Source organism: Suricata suricatta, chromosome 9 (genome assembly GCF_006229205.1).
Source record: "Suricata suricatta isolate VVHF042 chromosome 9, meerkat_22Aug2017_6uvM2_HiC, whole genome shotgun sequence".
Lineage (NCBI taxonomy): Eukaryota > Metazoa > Chordata > Mammalia > Carnivora > Herpestidae > Suricata > Suricata suricatta.
In genome coordinates this window covers 2,123,609-2,145,189 of record NC_043708.1, presented here as the reverse complement: position 1 = coordinate 2,145,189, position 21,581 = coordinate 2,123,609, and the positions used below count along the sequence as shown (strand labels likewise).

The window sequence follows — 21,581 nt, the reverse complement described above, 5'->3', positions numbered from 1 at the left end:
GTACGGTTTTTTCTTCTGTTCTGTACTTTTCAAGATTTGCCCCAGGGAAGCTGCTTGGCCTTTGTTCTGACTTGGGAAAATAGAGAATTACTTGATCAGCACACACGGTTTGAGAGCCTACTCGGGAGCTGTGCGAGCTGCCAGAGCTGAGTGAGGGTCGGGTGAGCGCACCGTCCTCCAGGAGCGCCCGGAAGACCGTGTGCCCGGGCCACGGGGCTGAGGCGCCCTGGCAGGGAGGCGCGGTGAAGGGAGGGGTGCGGGGTCCGGAGGTGTTTTCCAGGAAGGACGCGTGCGAGCAAGCTCGAAGAAGGGGAAGGAGGCACCGCTGGCCGAGTTGCGAGTCAGAGTCTGAGGCGCTCCCTGCGGCTGCGTCAGGGAGAGGGCTCGGGGACCGGGAGCCGGCTGCGTTTGGGTGCCGCCTCTGTCCAGCCTAACTTCTGAAGCAAGAGTTAGTCCCATTTTACAGATGAGAAAAATGGAGAGCAGTAGGCCCATTGGACTCGAGTTCACATTTCCAGTAGCATGCTGTGTGGTCAGTTGATGCTGAATTACAGTCCAGTTTTGGATTTTGTTCACTCTCTAGACTTTTTAGTTTTGCTTTCAGATTCTGGTGTTTTAGTTTTGCTGGTAAATAGTGCTTTTTAAAGCAATTGTGTGTTTTTCCAGCATTTGTTTCTCATGTAGCCTTTACTTCCTTCTAACATCTGTTTTGCCCGTATCGACTCAGCTACATTTTCTTTTTTTTCTTTCTTTTTTTTTTAATTTTTTTTATGTCTTTTATTTATTTTTGAGAGACAGAGAGAGACAATGCGAGCAGGGGAGGGTCAGAGAGAGAGGGAGGCACAGAATCTGAAGCAGACTCCAGGCTCTGAGCTGTCAGCACAGAGCCTGATGTGAGGCTTGAACCCACGAACCGTGAGATCATGACCTGAGCCGAAGCCGGATGCTCAACCGACTGAGCCGCCCAGGCGCCCCATTAGCTACATTTTCTAGCTGGTGTTCCCTCTATTCTCTCTGTTTCGAGTTATTTTCTCATAGCAGCAACATTGCATTCAATATCCTTTAACAAATTCAGCAAAGACGTTCTTTACCCCTGTGGTTCAGATGTTGCTTACATCTTGCTGAGTAGCAGTCCCAAACCTGATTTACTAATGGGTTTTCTTTCCCCATTTCTCTTAATTTACATTTAAACGGGTAGTCTAGTAATAATGATAGTGTTTAGTCATTATGTTTTTATCAGGTCTTACAAACGTTAGCGTGTTAGTGGTGAACAAGTCCCCGAGGCCTGGTCACTCTGCAGAGAGCCTCCTGCCGGCAAGTCCAGCGCAGTCCCGTTTCTCCAGTTTAATTATGACTGCAGGTTACTTACGGGAATATCCGTTAACGACCAGGGAGCCTTCTTCACAGTTAGTAAGGAAGTGGTGGTGTTGACCTTTGGAGAAGATTCTAGCGGCTCTTCGGCTAGACCCGCTGTTAAGCGTTGAGCGCAGAGCCGGGAAGGGGCCGCGATGGCTGGACTCAGGGGAGCAGGCTTGCTTCATGGACACCCGTGCTTGCCCCGGGGAAGGGCTGTGAACCCTGGCCCCTCGCTGGGCCCCGGACTGCAGGTCAGGTTCCTGGAGCGCTAATGGGTAGATTCCTTGGTTCTTCACATGAGTTAGACTTTCTGGGTGCACGCCATTGTGTTCCCGGAGCCTGCTCTGCCTTCTTCAGGTCGAGGAGTGTTCTGTGTGCTGCATCTTGGGTGGGTCTCTAGTGCTGAGGTGACAAGCGTCTCAAGGACGGGGTCACTTCATCCTATTTTCAGTGTGGCCTAAGATGGGCTCAGTAAAAAGGAGACATTTATGGATGGAAAGGGTACAGGTTTGAAGTCACACCTGGTTTGAATTCTGGTCCTTTATTTCACTAACCCTGGTGGTGAGTTACTCATCCTTTGTGAACCTTAATTTCTCAGCCATGGAAAGGTAATTGTGAGGAAAAGAAGTGAGAATGTGAGTGAAAGTGAGAACCCAGCATATGATAAGTGCTAATTCCTTTCCCTCTTTCCGTTCCTGAGTGACTTCCTAAAGGGAAAACGTGCCTTGTCAGCAAGGGGACCAACAGCCCCCCTGGGAGTGAGGCTTGGCCCTGGGAGCCGCCCCTGCAGGGGAGGGGAGGGGCAGCACGTTTTTGGCCCACAGAGAAATCACTTGCAATGGAGAGTAAAATGATTTTTAGAAAAGGAAGTTGTATCTGTGACGATTTTTGGTAAGTTAAAACTTATATTTTAACTTTAGCACATTATTTTTTCTATTTAGCAGAATAATAGTCATCAGTTCATTCTGATCTCTGTTCAAGTGTCACTTCTTCCAGGAGGTCTTCCATGAACACCCTAATTAAAATAGTACACACTCTCACTCTCTAGTCTCTTACCTTGCTTTTTAGATTTGTAACAGGAAACTTTTGTTCATCATCTTAACCCAGGTACTAGGAGCGTGCCTGGAGGGGGAGAGGTACTCAGGTGCTTGTATGGGTGAATCAGTCCACTGCAGTCCAACCGCATTTTCTTTTATTGAGGCAAAATTCACATTAACATTCAATTAACCTTTTAGAGTGGACGTTTCAGTGGTATTTGTCATATTCACAATGTTGTGCAACCACCAGCTCTCTCTAATTTCAAAACTTTTTCATCATCCCATAAAAAAACCCTATACCCATTAAGTAATCATTCCTCATTCTCTCTTCCTCCCAACCCTCCAGTCTGCCTCCTGTCCCTGTGCATTTGCCTATTCTGGACATTTCGTACAGAAGGACTCATTAGACAACAGGTGACCTGTAACGTGTAGCTTCTTTCTCTTGGTTTCTGAGGTCTGTCTGAGTTATAGCGCACATCAGCATTTTGTTCCTTGTGGCTGAGGAATATTCCGTCGTGTGCGCGTGTCGCAGTTTATGTGCTCCTCCACTGAGGGACATTCGGATTGCTTCCCCCTTTTGGCTATTATGAATAATGTGTACAAGTTTCTGTGTGGACATGTATTTTCATTTCTCTTGGGTAAAATATCTAGGGATGGAATTGCCAGGTCATATGGTGGTAATTCTGTGTTTAACTTGTTTCCACCACAGACATCCTAGGGTTCCAATTTCTGTACGTCATTGCCAACATTTTCTTATCTATCTAAGCTATTCTAGTGGTTATAAAGTGGTATCTTCATTGTAGTTTTTTATTTCCCTAATGGCCAGTGATATTGAACATCTTCTAATTGTATATATTTTTTGGAATGATGTCCACATAAGCCCTTTGCCCATGTTTTAATTGGGTTGTTTATCTTTTTGTTGTTGAGTTGTAAGAGTTCTCTTATATGTGTGTGTGTGTGTGTGTGTGTGTGTGTGTATAAAGACGTGTTTGTATATATATTTTTAACGCTTATTCATTTTCGAGAGAGGGAGTGTGAGTGGGGGAGGGGCGGGAGGGAGAGATTCCCAGGCAGGCTCTGCATTGTCGCACAGAGCTGGACGTGGGGCTTGATCTTACGAATCACGAGATTATGATCTGAGCTGATATCAAGAGCCAGATTCTCAACCAACTGAGCCACCCAGGTGCCCCAAGAGTTCTTTATATATTTTGGATGTTAAACCCTTATTAAATATGTGGTTGACAGATATTTTCTCCCATTCTATACGTCTTTTTTCAGATTCTTAATAATGTCCTTTGGTGCACAAAAGTTCTTAATTTTTAAGTCCAGTTTGTCTGTTTCTTTTCTTTCTGTTGCTTGTGCTTTCGGTATCGAATAAGAGGCTCCATTGACAAAGCTGAGGTAGTGAGGGTTTGCCGCTGTGTTTTATAGCGCTGGCTCTTAATTCATCCATTTTGAGTTAATTTTTAATGTGGAGTGAGGTAGGGGTCCCACTGCATTCTCTTGTGTGTGGTTATCCACTTGCCCCAGCACCGTTTGTTGAGGAGACTGTCCTTTCCTCATTGGAGGGTCTTGGTACCCTTGTTGGACATCAGTTGGCCATAGATGTTTGATCTACTTTTCAACTCTCAGTTCTGTTTTATTGGTCTGTGTGTCTGTCCTTTTGCCAGTGGCACACCGGTCTGATTACTGTAGCTTTGTAGAAAATTTTGAAATAGTAAGAGAAGTATGAATCTTTAAATTTTCTTTTTCTTTTTCATTATTGCTTTAGTTACTTGACACCCCTTGAAACTTCATATTAATTTGAGAATCAGTTTTTCTCTTTTTGCAAAAAGAGATCATTGGAATTTTGATTGGGATTGTATTCAGTCTGTTTTGGGGAGTTGCTGTTGTAACACTACTGAGTCTTGGAATCGATGACTATGGGGTCTCTTTCTACTTATTTGCATCTTTAATTTCTTTTAGCGAGGTGTTGTGGTGTCTACTTCCTTAGTTAAATGTATTCCTAGATATTTTGTTCTTTTGGATTTTATTGTACACAGAATTGTTTCCTTAATTTTCTTTCAGATTTTTCATTGCTAGTGTATAAAAACACAACTGATTTTTGTGTGGTGACCATAAACCCAGACTTTGCTGAATTTGGTTTTTATTTTTCTGGTAGTTTTGGGGATTTTTCTTTTCTTTTTTTTTTTTTTTTAATGTTTCTAATGTTTATTTATTTTGAGAGAGAGAGAGAGAGAGAGAGAGAGAAAGTGAGAGTAAGCAAGCAGGGGAGGGTCAGAAAGAGAGAGAGACAGTGAATCCCAAGCAGGCTCTTCAGACACTTAACGGACTGAGCCACCCAGGCGCCCCAGGGTTTTTTTCTGTGTATGTAGATTTTCTATATATGGAATCATGTCATGTGCAAGTAAAGATAGTTTATCTTTTTCTTTCCACTGTGAATGCCTTTATTATCTTTTTCTTGCCTAATTGCTCTGGCCAGCACTTTTACTAGAATGTCGAATAGCAGTAGGGAAAACAGACTTCATTGTCTTATTCCTGGGATTAGGGGAAAGTTTACCGTCTTTCACCATTGATTATGACGTTAGGTGTGAGTTTTGTTTTGTTTTTGTTTTTGTTTTAAATAAATGCCTTTAATCATGTAAAGGAGGGGCTCTTCAATTCTTAGTTGGCTGAGTGTTTTATCATGAAAGGATGTTGAGTTCTGTCAGATGCTCTCTGTGTTTCCATTGATAGGATCATGCAGGGCTTTTTCCCTCTTTGTTCTAGGAGTGTGGTTTTTCACATTAATAGATTTCTGTATGTTGAACTACCTTTGCTTTCCTGGGATAAATCTCACTTTGTTATGGTGTATAATCATCTCAATGTCTTGTTGGATGTGATTTGCACTATTTTGTTGAGGTTTTCACCTCTGCGGGTTGGTGGTGTTTTGTGGCAGCTTTCTCTGGCTTTTGTATCAGGTTACCAATGGCACATTGACTGGACATCATGTTTCTTCAGAATTTTGAAACCTGTCCTCTCCTTTGTGTATAGAAGAATTTAGGGGGGTTTTGAAGCAGACAGGATGATGCTGATCAAGCCACACACCTCCCTGTTTGCCAGCACAAGGAGGCCCGTGACGGCTTATCCCTGGGAAGATCCTGGCTGATACTACCACCAAAACTCTGGGTCTGCCAGTGGAGAACGGAGGAGGGGACACTATTCCTGATGCCAGGACAGGAGACAGATGTGCCTGTCACTTTGTGAAAAAGCCACAGAGTGTTCCAGATAATGATAGTTGAGTAACAAACTGCCCTGAGCATCAGTGACCTATAAACCGGCAGTCATCTGTTATTCGATCTGACGGTTCCGTGACTTCATCAGGCAGGGCTCAGCTGGTGACTCTTCTGCTCTGCGTGGCGTTCGCCGAGGTCACTCATTGGTGTTTATCTGCCGTCTGGCGTGGAAGTCGCCATGGCTATCCCGTGACTGGATGGTTGGAAGGCCTGGTGGCTAGTGGCTCTTCCATTCCATGTACCGGCAAGGCCTCTGCGGGGGGCCTGTCTGCCAGGGTGGCCGGATTTCTTCCTTGGCAGCCTGGGACTCCTACAGGGAGTGTTTCAGGACAGGAAGCGAGGCTGACAGATGAGTGTGGCGTCATTCCTGCTATATTCTGTTGGCTGAAGAACCTGCGAGTTACTCCCAGGTTTAGGGAGAGGAGACACATTGCTAATCTCTTGTTGAAAGGAGTGTCTGTTTGTGGCCATCCTTAACCCACTGCCCAAGTGGTGGGTTGACTCCAGTGCTGTCCGCAGCGTCTCCCATATATGCTTCATCAGATAGGCTCTCGTGGGCTCAGATGGAAACCCCAGCTGCCGTGTGTCACCTGTTTTCTGTGAGAAAACGCATTCTGTCTTCCGAACCAAGAATTCATGAATAAAATTTTGGAATATACTCATTCATAAAATGGTAGTAAAATGTATGTTTGGAGCACCTGGCTAGCTCAGTTGGTTAAGCCTCCGGCTCTTGACTTTGGCTCAGGTCGTGCTCTCACGGTTCGTGGATTCGAGTCCTAGGTTGGGCTCTAAGCTGACAACGTGGAGCCTGCTTGGAATTCTCTCTCCCTGCCTCTCTTTTTAGGTCCTTTCCCCACTCACACTCGCCCTCTCTCAAAATAAATTAAAAGCACGCGCACACACACACACACACACACAATGTACGTTTATTTACTTAATCAACGGTCATCCTTGATCATCTGTTTGTCAGTGTTTCAAGTACAACTTTGGTCTATATATTTTCCCTTCCTGTTCATTCATTTAAAAATTATTTGAAAATTTACTTTTCATTTTGAAGAGTATTGTGGAGTTTAAGCTTATATTTCTCTCTGTTTCATTGAGAAAATATTAGTAAGCCTGCCTATCCCAAATTTTCTGTTGTTCACCCTAGATCATTGTAGTAAAACCCCTAGAGACTTATTAGAATGGCTGTTTATGTAGGAAAGTTTGGGATAATTTGACAGCGTGTGAGAGGTGTGTGCGCGTTAGTGGCTGTAGCGTGGAAATCTCCTTTTCTGTAAACCCTGCTCCCTCAGCCATTCTCAGCTGATGGTTGCAACACTCTTTGAGCAAGCAAATGTGATGAGGTCATACAAGAGTGAGAGTGGATTTAAATAACGAAACAAGAGATCTGCCTCTGTGTGGGGGGTGAGAGGGAGGAGCCGTGTGTGTCGTGTCCCCCACGGGCTCCCTGCCTGCACCCGCACCGGAGCCTCGTGAGCCCCGCCTCCTACAGCCTTGCGATCCCAGCCCTCTGGCCAGGGGGCTGGCCTCTGGGTAAGATTCCCAAGCTCATTGCCCCTTTGTTCCCAAACACCCATCACTGCTGGGCATCGGCCCTCCTGTCCGGAGTAGGCATGAATGTAGAGAGTCAACCTCTTTCATGGGTGATTCACAGGAGTGACAGGTGCATGAAAGTTCAGGGAATACCGGGAGTTCCTGAATCCCTCTCTGTCACGCCTGAGGTCAAGAGCCTGTGGTCTAGGTGGGCTGAGGACATTTACAGCAGTCAGGTTTTACACACACACGTGTACACACGTGTGTGCACGCCCATTCCTGATTCTGGTTTTTTTTTTTTATGAATTCCATAAGTGTGCTGACCTTTGGCATATCATCAAGGAGAGAATAACTACTCTCGGCAAGTCTTTGGGGATGCTGCTTTACCTTTTTCCTTCACCGTTACCTCCCAGATTCTCTACACCACAGTGTGGTGACTGTGGCCTGGGGGTGACCAACATGGGGACTGAAGAAGAGTAATGAAACTTGAGGACTGGGGAGCCTGGAAGCTGAGACAGGGAGGGTGAGGACAGGCCGAGGCATTTCACACGGTTGTTAAGTCTCGTCTGGCTCCTCTCTGTCCTGTTTCATGTAAATGAGGCATTTCTTTGTATTAAGGTGAATTAAGATAGTTACCTTCACTTTCTGTCTTAGGGTTCTTGGGAACTGCTTCCGGTTTTAGTCACTGATGTTTCACCTGAAACAGTTGTCTGTGAGGCATCTTCATAGAGGTCCTAATTCTGCATATAATAAAAGTCTCTTAGAGCTTTGACATTCAGTTCTTCTAAGTATAACATGACAAATGTGAAAGTTTCTAAATTACGTAGAATGGGAGAAAGCACAGAAGAATCCTTGTTGGCAGCCAGGGGCTGGAAAGTTTGGGTAGAGCTGGTGGCCCCCTGTGGTGGAGGGACAGGATTTACGTAGGAGTCAGGGGCCCGCCAGCCTTTGAGACCCTGAGCAAGTTGTTCAACCGTTGCAAGCCCTGTCCCCTGTCATGGTAGGTCGGGGCGATGTGTCAGGGCTGTTGTGGAGGTAGAATAAGCAGCTTTTAAAAGTTCACTAGAAAAATGAAAAGTGGTATTTAGGGTTAAAGGAACTTGCAGGTTCCAACCTGGGAGAGAGAAGATAGAGGATGTGTCCATGAGACATTGGCCATTTCAGCGTGCGTTTAGGTGGTCAATATTTTTCTGCATGTTTCTGTTAAGTCTATGTATAAGGAAAAGGAACATTTAAATGAGCACTGACCAGAGTCAGTTTAGCACCACAAACTTTTATAGAGACTTCACGGATGCCAGTCATGCCAGGTGGATATGCGTGCATGATACTGAGTGAGATGTTCTCTGTGCTCTCAAGAAACTCAGACTGTGTGTCTCAATCTAGAACATTCTGCTTTATGAAGGAGCCAAGTGTTAACTAGTTTAGGCTGTCATGACACAGCACCACAGTCTGGGGCTTAAACAAAGGACCTTACCTCTCAGTCCTGGAGGCTCAAAGTCCAAGGTTAAGGTGCAGGCCAGCTCAGGTTCTGGTGAGGACTCTCTTCCAGGCTGTCCTCACATAGTGGGGAGAGAGAGACAGGAAGCGAGCTCTCCTCTGTCTTTACTTTTGAGAGAGAGAGATCGAGCAGGGGAGGAGCAGAGAGAGAGGGAGACACAGAATTGGAAGCAGCTCCAGGCTCTGAGCTGTCAGCACAGAGCCTGATGCGGGTTGGATGCTGAGCCTGCTGAGCCACTCAGATGCCCCTCTTCCATCTCTTCTTGTTAGGGCCCTTAATTACCTCCCAAAGGACCATCTCCAGATGCTACCATAGTAGGAATTAGAGTTCTGCCATATGAATTTTGAGGGAGCATAATTCAGACCATACATAGTATCCTGCCCTCCACCCCCCAAATTCATGTCCTTCTAACATGCAAAGTACACGTATTCCATCTCAATAGCCCAAAAGTCTGTTCGTCCCAGGCATAACCTCTAAAGTCAAAGTTTCACCTAAATGTCATCTAAATCCCATGTGGGTGAGACTTGAGATATGATTCACTTTGAGACAAGTCCTGTTCAGCTGTGAACCTGTGACACCAGGTAAGTTAGGAGCTTCCAACATATAATGGCGGGGCAGGCACACGGCGGCTGTCCAATTCCGAAAGGGAGGCATGAGAAAGAAGGGCGGGCAGGTCCAAGCCCGTCCACAACTCAGCAAGGCAAGTTCCATTAGGTCTTAGGGCTCAAGAATAATCCTCTTTGGTTTGATTCCCAGCTTTCTGGATCCTTGGCGGTGGAGGTCCGCCGCTTGTCGGCCTGGTGCTGCGGCCCCAAGGCTCTAGGCAGCTGCTCTCTGGTCTTTTGAAATCGGCAGCCCCGAGGGTCTCTGGGCGGCCTAAAAAGCAATAGAACACAAAGTGGGGGGGGGGTGCGACGCGACGCAGGTTACAGGCTGATGGAGTGGGTCGGCTTGCTGACACCCCAGTCGGGAGAGGACTCTCGTTCTGCCTCCGGGAGGGTTTTTTCCAGACAAGCCTCTCCAGAGAACTGAGGAGCGTTGCTGCCCGGAACACGTTCGTGCTGCACCAGCAACGACCCTGTACTGGTGGTGGAAGCCGGATTTGAGTTCAGGTGGTGTACAGGGGGCAGATCGGCACCGTGGAAGGCCTGTCCCTCGTCCTCGGTGGTGGCCGTGTTGGGTGGAGGCCGGCAGACGTCCGTGGGAGGAGCAGGCCGCACGGCCATGACGTCCCTTTCCATCTGAGTGTGCAGGGAGCGTGGCTGAGCCTGATGGGTGTGAGCAGACGCCAGTCAGTCCGTCAGTTTACGCTGTCGTGCAGCGAGAGGGTCAGAGTTAGCGATAGCGCTTCTGTGCGCGTCGTCTTCCCTCGAGCATTTGCCTCCTGCAGCAGCAGGCAGCGCACCCCCTGGCTTGGCCGGGAGGACTTTGCCTTTGGTGCTCTGTGGCTGGGACTTCCGTGGTTTCAGGGAGGGGGGGGTGCTTATGACCCACAGAGCCGGAGGTAGCTGGGCTCCTCCATCCCCGAGGGGTGTAGTCACAGTGCCTGGTCCCCGTCGGAAGCCCTCCAGAGCCGCCAGCCGGCACAGGGCCTTTGGGCCAGCTCCTGATGGGGCTCACGGGCTATCTTCTCACGGGTCTTACTGTAGCACTGATTTCTTGTCTCCGAATGCTTGCACGTCAGTGGTTCCGGGTCCTGGTTGCATGTTGGGATTACTGGAAAGAAACACAAAAGCTGGGGACCCAACTTCAGATGATTTCAGCCAGTTAAGATCCTAGAAATCAGATTTAATGGGTATCTTTGCAGAGTCCCGCGGGGAGGCTGACACCCAGGGTCAGCCAGGGCCTAGGGCCTGAGGCTCGATGGCAGGAGCGCTCTTCCTGCTGCAGAGGAGGAGCCCAGCAGCACCTGGCCTGCGCCGGGGACACGCCAGAGCACAGGTCCTCCCTCGGACGGGGCCTGCTGCTTCCCAGTCTGCACCCTGGTAGACTTTTCTGGGTTTCTGGATGGGCTTGTGCACAGGTGTCAAGCCCCGTTCAGGCCTTGGGCCAGGGAAGCAAGGCTCCCAAGCCTGCCTCTCCTGGGCTGCATGAACTCGAGCAAGACTCTTGACCTTCCTGAGACTCAAGTCTCTGCACGCGAAATGAGGACTGCTAATGCAGGCACCCAGCTCCCAGCCACAACCACGAAGCCCCAGAGGGCGCCTCTGAAATGGAATGTATCGTCATGTTTGCTGCCAAAACCTGAGCGGCCCTGATGTGATGCTCGCAGTCTCTTTCCCACTTAGGTGTGAATGTTCCTGCGTTTCACTGCGGACTGTTGACGATGTGTTTCTCCTGGGTGCTGTCCCGGGCCGCACGGGGAGCCTTGGTCGTCTGCATCGTACACACACAGGACCTCCTTTCTAAAGCCCCAGAAATTCTAAATTCTGAACCACATCTGGCTTTGGTTTTGGGCTAAGAGATTATGGGGCTGAAGAGATTCAGCTGATAGGTGGTTAGGGGAGCCAGCCCGTGCCGTGCTCACATGTCAGGGTGTGTGTAAAACTCCTGGCAGCTGGCAGACGTCCAACAAATGCAGCTATTAATCCTCCCGTAACTCCTCCATTTGTGTGTTTACACGCCCCCCTCTGGGTGCTTTGGTTTCCCAGCACCTTTACATTCGGCATTCCAGCCTTTATCCTTCCATAATCCAGTATTGTCCATAAATCATAAGTAAGCTGAATCTGCAATAAGTGTCCATCATCCACTCTGTGTGTGTCTGGGCTGGATGTCCTGATGGTGCATATGGGACACGGTCCCTGCTGACAGAGAGCTTAGAAGTTAGTTCTAGAAAGAGAAAATGTGGAAGGCTTTTTAGAAGCACCTATTTAATAGCATTTAAATCCAAGAGGCCTGGCGTGGCCCCCGGCAAACTTTTACAGAGGAGGTGGGATTCTTTTTTTTTTTTTAAGTTTATTTATTATTTTGAGAGAGGCGGGGGGGGGGGGGGAGGGAGAGAGATTCCAAAGCAGGCTCTGTGCTGTCAGCACAGGGCTCAACAGGGGGCTCGAACCCACAAACTATGAGATCATGACCTGAGCCAAGATCAAGAGTGGGCTGCCCAACCCTCTGAGCCAGCCAGGTGGCCCGAGGACGTGGGGTTCTTGTGGGCACAGAAGACCTTTTCGCTTTAGACTGATAGACCCCTACAGGGCGCTCGAGTGGCTCAGTCGGGTGAGTGCTGGACTCGTGATTCCCACTCAGGTCCCACGATGGGCCCTGTGCTGAGGGTGGCGTCTGCTTGAGATTCTCTCCCTCGGCCCCTCCCCTGCGTGATCGCTCTGAGATAAAGACCGGAAATGTAGAGGGATTGGCTCTTGGAATGTAAGTGCTCAACTTGTCACTCACAGCGCAGCCTCGCCGGGCGGAGGGCCTGGGGCCGCCTCGCATCTCTCGCGGCCTCTCTGGACGGTTCTCAGTGTCTCATGACCCCCGTGTGTGCCACAGAAACACGCACACATGCAACTCTTGATTTGGAGCTGGTGACTGGACAGCCGGCCTTAAACCGTTGGCTGAAAATTTAGAGACATTTTTATTCTTTTACCTTGACAAACAGCTCCCCTCCTCCTTTACTTATTTTTCACTGTGGAGACTTAGAATCTTGGTTTCTCTGATATTCTTCAGAATTCCTTTGATCCGTGACTGAGCTGAGCTGGGTTAGGGAAAGAATTGGGCTGTTTTTGGTGCGCAGTAGCGGATGACAGTCACCAGCGGTCCCAAACTTCCCGTTGTGAGGCCTCCTCGCCAAGAAGAGTGGACATGGGGCTCACACGTGCAGCGTTCTTAAGCACCCTGTTCTTTTTTTTTTTTTAAGTTTATTTTGAGAGCGAGCATGAGTACGTAGGGGCAGAGAGAGAGAATCCTGAGAAGCCTCTGCACCGTCAGAGCCCGATGCGGGCTCAGTCCCGAAAACATGCATGACATGGCCTGAGGCAAAACCAAGAGTTGGACGCGTAACCTACTGAGCCACCCAGGTGCCCCGAAGCAGCCTGTTTTCAACACAGGGTTTTTATGATCTGTTTTATCTGAAATTAGCATGAATTTTACCTTTTGTTATATAATATGTTCTAATGTTACAAACGTCTAAAAATCTGTTTGTCAAGATTTACCGTCCAGGACCAGGAAATGTGCCAGTTATTCTCGTGGTGCCCTGCGTGGCCACCACAGCCCGAGAAGCTCAGGAAGGGACTCTGACCTTCGTGGGCGGAGCAGGACCCGTTGTTGAGATTCATACCTTTAATCCCTTAATCACTTGTCCTCAGTGTTTTTTTGCTTTTGGCCCTTAAGGGTGTATTTACTCCACTTGCATATTTGGTGCCTCTTGGTTTAGATAATTTAGCTAATTGGCAACTAGTTTTGATCTTATTATCAAAAATTGTGATCTGGATTCCATCATTACGAGTCCTGTCCAGGAGCATTTGGAAGGCCGAGAGACTCGCTGGATGCGCGCCCTGTGTGTGAATGTTCCGAGACGGATAGGAAGATGTTACCTCAAAACCTCGGTGGTAAACTGATGTGGAAATCTGATACTGCACGTCTCCAGTGGTTTCAAGTGTGTAAGACTTACTAAGCTTTTTGTTGAGAGCAGTGTGCTTAAAAACTGGTAGGTAGGACAGAATGCCCAAATCAGACTGCAACTCAGTCCATGAATTCTGTGCTGCTAGAAGCCCCTTTGAGTAGGGTCCCCCCCTGGACAGTAGAGAGGCCCTGCTCAGGGGTGTTTTGGGGCCTGAAGCCATAACTGCCCAAGCTTTCCTTTGGCCTCTCCCCCAGCTGATGGGCAGGAAGGGCCGAGGAGGTCCCAGGGAGCTGCGGGAGTGCGGCCACCTGGGATTCCCCCAGGGCTGCACCCGGAAGAACACCTCTGCAAGGCCTTGTTTTCAGGTGTGTCCTACAGGGCTTTGGTCAGCACAGGCGTTTTATTTACCTGGAGGGTCTTCATCCTGTGGAAATGGAGAGGCCTGGTAACGAGTCCCGCACCTGGAGGGTGAGTCCTTCCAGAGACTCTCACATCTAGACTTAGATCCCTCCAAAGGACGCGTTTGCATTTCTCGATGTCACGGTTCAGAACCCTGCCAGGGTGGCTCATGCGCCTGTGTAAGTACCTGTTTTGCTTTCGGTTTCACTATAGGGTGCAATTTGGGCTATTTTTAAATGAGCACTTTTAGAATTGAATCCGTTTCCTTGGTTGTATTAATAATAGGAAAAGACCACGTGGTGTCTAGGATAATGTTCTCAATGGTGGGGGGGGCAGTTTTGTCTCCCAGGGGATATTTGGCAATGCCTAGAAACTTGCTGGGGGGTAGGTGGGTGGGGAACCCTGCTGATCTCTAGTGAGTGCAGCCCAGGGATGTAAGCGTCCTAGAGTGTCCAGACACCCCCAATGACAGAGTCTTCTCTGGCCCAAAACGTCAGGAGTGCTCAGGTTGAGAGACCTGGTACAGAGAGACGTTCAGAGATGTTCTTCCTCAATTTCCTGGGGGCGTATGACCGTGCAGATTCAGTACGTTTGCAAGGTGAGGTGCTTCTATAAAAATTCAATCTTTGGTCATTAAATGAGATCTTAAGGAGTAGGAAAATCTCTTTCAACACCGTGAGGTTCTACTGAAGTATGTAGTAAAGTCAGCAGAGGGAACTGGGTGGGAGGTCAGAGCGCCTTGGGCAGAGCCTAGATGTCATCAGTCTGTTTCGATAAACGCTTCCTGAGACATCATAATTTACATTGAAACCGGTTGGCAGGATGGGAATTTTTGAGAGGTTACCATTTGAAAAATAAAAGAATTTTCCAGCTGTGGTTCCCAAGTTCCCCGGATGTGTCTTTAACTCCTAACCCCTTTTGAGCTTTTGCCCAATGCATTTAGTTAACAACTGTTGGCTGAGTTCTCAGTGTGTCCAGGCCCCATTCTGAGTGCCAGTGGTGCAGCGAGAACCGTGCAGGCAGCTTGTGGTGTCCTGTGTCGTAAGGCAGGGCTTGAGGGCAGAGAGGGAAGTGCATGTGCCGGTTCCAGGATGGAGCAGGGTTGGTGGGGGCGGGGGTGGGGTGGGGTGGGGGAAGCCTAGCGCTCCGTGTAGCTGGCCTGGCAGGAGGAGGTGTCTGTCCGTGAGTCCCGAGCAGGAATGATTAGACACAACTGAGGCTACTTGGTTTCACGTGGGTGTCACCTAGCCTGTTGCCAAGAACTCTTGGTCCTTTCTACCCACGTCTAGTTGCTTAAACCAGATCACTGGGGAGATTCCTCGAGCCCTCTCTGTGCCTCCCGTCGGTGGCACTCAGTCCCAAGTCCTGCTTTCCCCCACCTCCCTGGCCCCCAGCCGGGTCTGGGCCTCTTGCCTGCGCTGGTGGACTCTGACTGGTGTCTCCACCTGCCCCAGGTCACTCCGGGCCCCTCCCACGGAGCTGTCACCAAGGCCTTTTAGAAATGAAAGAGGCTGCCTCCCTCCCTTCTCTGAAAATCCCCCCCGTGGCTGCCCTCTGCACCCAGAAAACACAGTGCCCCGCAGCGCTTCTGCACTGCCCTTCCCGCCTGGGCTCCGGCCGCCCCGAGGGCCTCTTCCTGGGAGAAGCTGCGGGCCCAGGGCCCTACCCGGTCCCCTCTGGACCAGGGCCCGCCCCGCCTGCGTGTTCTGCCCTCTTCCTCCTGCCCCTCCGCCCTCCTTCCCGCAGAGCTGGGGTTTTTGCATAGGGGATTTTTCTCTCAGTTATTTTTTCCTCACCTTTTGGAGTTTTAAAAGAGCCGAGGCAGCAGGGGTGTGTGTGTGTGTGTGTGTGTGTGTGTGTGTGTGTGTGTGTGTGTGTGAGAGAGAGAGAGAGAGTGAGAGAGAGAGAGAGAGAGAGAGAGAGAAAGAGAGACACCACGCCTCCCTGGAGTCCTCGGTCCTAGGCCTGGCTTTCACGGGGCACAGGCCGTACCGTGTGCTGGTTGCGGTAGTTAGCTTTTAAAGCAAAGCATGGTGAGTTAGTAGGTCTTTCTTATTACAAAAAAGGAAATGGAAAACCAGTGCCACAGTTTGGCATAATTATTCCAGCATGCAAATCTGTGCGGAAGGAAGTCAAGGCAGTGTGCCTCCATGCTCGGCTGGTCCTTGAGACAGGTCTCGAATAAAGTCTGTTCAGTGCGGAAGAAGGCACACTCCAGGTATGTCTGGCCTGGTGCTCGGACCAGCAGGATCTAGGAAGTTGGCACAAAGGATCTGTTTGTTTTTGTCCCTGATTTGCCACAGACTGATGCTGGAGAATTCTCAAGTTTCCAAATAGAGAATGAATATGAAAGAAGGCTCACAGTGGTCAGGAGTTGAGGGATTCCCAGATGGCCTCTAAGGGAAGGAAATGTCTTAGAAGTTATTTGTAATGATTTGTTGGTGATAGAGAAACTTCTGAATTTTTCTGGCAGGTGGATCCCAGACATAGAGCCATTTTACAAGAAGTAATAAGCTGGAAATACTGAAATACATTATACTAAAGAGGGAAAAATACATCTTCTTAGCTGACTATTGTTTCTAGAAAAATTGGAGTCCTACTCTCAATTTTGATGGTTTTGAGCTGATAAGATTGGTTTTTTTTTTTAAAGTTTACCTATTTCTTGGAAACTGAATTTATAGCATGTGAGAATTTTTTTTATGTTCTATAGTAGAATCTTTTATGGCGTAGAATTTTAAAGACCTGGATGGGGATGGGTCTTCGAAGGGAAACCTCGGTTTGGCTGAGGAAAGTTCATCCGAGGCACCAGGGGCTCAGTCAGCTACGCGTCCGACTCTCGATTTGGGCTCAGGTTGTGATCTTAGCAGTTGATGAATTCAAGCCCCTGATCTGGCTCCGCGCCGACAGCACGCAGCTTGCTTGGGATCCTCTTCCTCCCTCTCTCTCTGCTCGTCTCCTGCTGGCGCTTACTCTCTGTCTCTCAAAATAAATAAACATTTAAAAAATTTTTAAAAAAGGAAAGTTCATCGAATCGAACGTAAACCAAGGAGGTTCACCTAACTCCACAGACAGTGGTCGTGTGTTCAGGTAGCCCTTCCGAAATCTGCTTTCCCAAAGCCAAGTCGTTTGACTACTTGTAATGGAAAATGTGTAATAAGTAATCTAAAACTTAACACACTACACTTAAAAGCAACCAGTTTAAAAGTTTTATGGACAAAGTACCTTACATGTATTTGTATTATGTGGTAGATGATATAGGGATAGAATGGATTTTTTTTTGGCCTTCAGAGAACACGCAGTCTGAGGAGGGGCAGACGTGCAGACCGTACGCATGAGCTTAGATGAGGCAGAACAGTGCGGGAAGTCTCAGAGCAGTAGCGCTAGTCGTCGTGGTAGAACTAGAGGCGTCATGGAAAGGGGCAGCAGGTCGCGCCGTGGGAGGAGTGGTTTCTAACGCAGAGGCTGGCAAACAGCTGGTCTGAGGGTGTTTGCATGCTTTTAGAGGGCTGTAAAAATAAGCAAAGAATAAACTTATGTAACAGAGACCATCAGTGCTCATGAAGCCTAAAATGCTTATTATCTGGCCCCTCCCATAAACAGAAGGAGGTTGGCTGACTCCTGGCTTTAGGGGGTCAGGAAATGCTTTACAGAAACTAAAAATAGAGAGGTGCGCGGATGGCTCAGATCGTGATCCCAGGTTCGTGTGGCTGAGCCCCATGTCAGGCTCTGCGCTGAGCAGGGAGCCTGCTTGGGACCTCCCCCTCCCCCTCCCCCTGCCAGCCTGTGCACGTTTTCTCTCTCTAGAGCAAAAACCAGAACCTACTAAAATTTGAGCTGGTATTTTATAGGATAAAAATGATATTTTGACCTTCAAGGCAGCAAGGTTGAGGGTAAGGGTGTTGCTGTGGGAGGGCCAAAGTGTCAGAAATGACGGGGGGGGGGGGCCCAAAAGTACTACTAGGGGGTGGGGGGCCTTAGGGCTTCGGGTGGGCTGAGTATGTGGGGCCTGGGGTCCGGGAGGAAACAGTCACTGGTCATCTTAAATAACAACGTTCTGAAGTGAGGCATGAACCATCAAAAACTTTTGAGTCGGAGACTGTCAGTGTTATTAGTAGAGTTAGTTGTGAGAAATTGAGGTAAAAATCTCATTTTTTCTGAGAGATTCTCTCTTGAACTGTAAACTAGTTCTTTGAAGTGCTTGTGTCCCTTAACAGGCCACTGGCTTAATGGTGCGTGTCACAGAGGGTCCGGGATTCCTAGTTTAAGGCTTAAAGATTGGTTGGTGTGTTTCTCAGGCTTACTTATTTACATTTTTCAGCAACAGAAAACATTTGTGAAGTCTTCCTACCCCTGTACACTGAGGAACTTGACAGAATCTCTAAAAAGGTAGAAAAATTCTTGTTGAAATCAATAATTGTATTTCAGCTGTTAAATTTCTGCACAGAGAATTTAAAATTTGTGTACTCTATCACATCAGCTTGCCTAGTTGTGGTTCTGTTCTTTGAGAGGCGGAGTGGGGGAAGCCCTGGAGCCAGGAGCCGCTCTGAGGGCAGAACCTTCAGTCACCTGCTTCCAAAAGGGGGTCTCCCAGGAGAAGTCTGCGTAACAGTACCCTACCTTCATGCGCGGATTACCCAGAGAAAATGCGTGACGAGAAAGAAGAACAAAACAGACTTTTACGTTGTGCCCCCAGTATTGATGTTTTCCGTCTCTTTTCCAGCATGTGTGCCCTTAGATCATTTTGTGAGAATCCCGTCCTGTGGGGCACACTTGGCACCCTGCGGCCGAGGGAGGCTGCCTGCTAGTTGAGGGCGGTGCTCCCTCCCGAGGGCCCCCGGGTTGGTTCTCCGCCGAGCAGGTGAGGCCGCGGTGCTGCTCTGAGCCACTCACTAGCAGGGAACCATCGGCCTGTGACTACTTTGTGCACAAGTCAGAACCGTGATCTCAGGGTGCGAAGGTGATGAAGGCCTTCATTCAAACCTCTTGATTGTTTTTTTTCATGTTTATTTATTTTTGAGAGATGGAGAGAGAGCACAAGCTTGGGAGGGACAGAGACAGAGAGGGAGACACAGAATCCAGAGTAGGCTCCAGGCTGAGCTGTCAGCACAGAGCCTGATGCGGGGCTCGAACTCAAGAACTGTGAGATCATAACCTGAGCCGAAGCTGGATGGATAACTGACTGAGCCACCAGGCGCCCCTAAACCTCTTGATTTGATTCTAAGCTTCAACCAAAGTTGCCCAGATGGACTAACCTTGGGAAGAGGGTACTGGCCCAGCTAAGTAACAGTTGCCTTTGTGACCTGAGTCCTTCACCAGAGTTGTCCCTGAGGACTCCTGACCAGTCCTGGGAGGTCAGGATCCCCCCCAACCCCCACCCCACCCACCCAGGCCTGTCCATCCATCCAGAGCCTCCCTCTCCACCTTGTCCCCAGAGTTGCCATGGTCTCTGAACACAGCCACCACCCTTAGTGGGGCTGTGTGACTCCTTTCTCCTTCAGTGGGAGATGGGCCCCTCGGTATTAGCAGTGAGCGTGCTGAGCCCTGTGGACTTCACTTCAGAGGACAGTCACCCACATGAATGGCACCTGCTTACGTTTGCCCTGTCAGGAGGAGCTGTCCAAGAGCCATTCTGCCCCCGTACCAGAGTCTTAGTGTCCTGGAAGGAGGGAGTGTGTGTGTGTGTATGTCTTTGTTTGTTTTAAGGAGAAACCCAATGTGTTCGTGATAGAATAGAGAAAATGCCAATATTTCCCAGTGCCTCATCACTGTTGATATTTTGGTATGTATCATTTATCTCTTTTTTAGGACCACACTTTTATGCATTAAAAAAATTGGAACATACTTATATAATTTTTAGTTTTTAAAAACACCCCTTTAAAATACAAAAACACTCCCTTTTTATTCAAAAAGGAATGCCTAAGAGCACCTGGGTGACTCAATCAGTTGAGCATCCAACTTTGACTCATGATCCCATGGTTCATGAGTCTGAGCCCCGCGTCAGGCTCTGTGCTGACAGCTCAGAGCCTGGAGCCTGCTTCAGATTCTGTGTCTCCCTCTCTCTCTGCCCCTCCCCCACTCATGCTCTGTCTCTTTCTCTCTCTCAAAAATAGACATTAAAAAAAAAAAAAAAGGAATGCCTGTTCAGTTTCAGGAAAATTTTTTTAATAGGCAAAGCCAAAGATGAAAAATACATAGGAATAAGACAAGTATGCTCACTCTTGCCACTTTTATTGAACTTAGTATGGAAGTCTGAGCCAGAAAAATTAGGCAAGAAAAAGAAAGAAAAGGTATCCAGGTTGGAAAGGAAGAAGTAAAAATCACTGCTCTCAGATGACACGATTATATATAGAAAACCCTACAGACTCCAGCAAAAAACTATTAGAACTAATAAATGAATTTGGGAAAGTTGCAGGATGCAAAATCAATACAAAAAACTTGTGTTTCTGGACACTAACAAACTATCAGAGAAATAAAGAAAATGATCCCATTTGCAGTTGCATCAAAAAAGAATAATGGGGCGCCTGGATGGCTCAGTCAGTTGAACGTACGACTCTTGAATTCAGCTCTGGTCAGGATCCCAGGACTGTGGGGTCAGGCCCCACGTAGGGCCAGCACTGAGTATGGAGCCTGCTTAAGATTCTCTCTCTCCCTCCTTCTCTTTCTTTTTCTCTCTCCCCTCTCCCTCTATCCCTTTCTTCCTACTCATGCTCTCCTTCCCCCCCCAAAAGAATGAAATACTAACCAAAAAATGGAAGACCCATCCACTGAAAACTACAAGACGTTAATGAAAGAATTGAAGAGGACACAAATAAAGAAAAAATATTCCATATTTATGGATTGGAAGAATCAATTTTTTTAAAATGTCTATACTACCCAAAGCAGTCCGTAGATTCAGTGCATTTTGTATAAGATTCCAATGACATTTTTCAAAGAAATAGAACAAATAATCCTAAAATTTGAATGGAATTACAAAAAAAAACTCTGAACAGCCAAAGCATTCTTAAAAAAAATTTTTTTTTAACATTTATTTATTTTTGAGAGTGTGGTCAGGGGAGGAGCAGAGAGAGAGAGGGAGACACAGAATCTGAAGCAGGCTCCAAGCTCTGAGCTGTCAGCACAGAGCCCAATGCAGGGCTCAAACCCATGAACCATGAGATCATGACCTGAGCCGAAGTCGGACGCCTAACCGACTGAGCCACCCAGGCCCCAAAGTAAGTCTTGAGAAAGAACAAAGCTGGAGGTAGTATGCTCCTTGATTTCAAACTGTACTACAAAGCTATAGTAACTAAAACAGTATGGTATCAGCATCAAAAAAAAAAAAAAAGGATACATGAATCAATAGAACAGAAGAGTGAGCCCAGAGATAAACCCATGAATATATGGTTGGTTTTTACCACAGAGGAGCCTAGAATATATTATGGGGAAAGGACAGTCTTTCAGTAAATGGTGCTGGGAAAACTGGGTCACTACTTCATGCCGCATACAAACCTCAGAACAGGCTAAAGACTTGAACATGAGACCTGAAACTATAAAACTAGAAAACACCGCAATAAGGTCCTTGACGTCAGTCTTGGTGATGAAGTTCTACATCTGACACCAAAAGCAAAAGCAAAAGTAAGTGGGACTGTGTCACGCTGAGAAGCTTCTGCACAGCAGCGGACCCGCCGTCAGCGAGATGAAAAGGCGACCTACTAAACGGGAGAAATATGTGAAGCTGTGTGTCTCTTAAGGGACCAATAGCCAAAATATATCAATAACTCCTACAGCTCAATAGCAAAAAAGGCCCAAAGCCCCAAACCAGAAAAAACCCCTAAACAATCTGATTTAAAAATGGGCCAAGGATCTGAATAGACATTTTTTCCCAAAGAAGACCTACAAATGGCCAACAGGTATATGAAAAGATGCTCAACCTCATTAAT

General features: G+C 47.9%; 1 protein-coding gene across 2 annotated transcripts in view; it reads left to right on the top strand.

The window, feature by feature from the left end:
• Positions 1-21,581, top strand: part of TRAF3 (TNF receptor associated factor 3) — a 116,082-nt gene that overhangs the window by 12,133 nt on the left and 82,368 nt on the right. The window contains exon 2 of one of the 2 annotated variants that reach the window (XM_029951088.1): positions 17,981-18,048. The exons of the other annotated variant lie outside the window; for it this stretch is intronic. The gene's annotated coding sequence lies outside the window, so the exon portion shown is untranslated. The remainder of the gene's footprint in view (positions 1-17,980; positions 18,049-21,581) is intronic. 2 annotated transcript variants of the gene reach the window in all.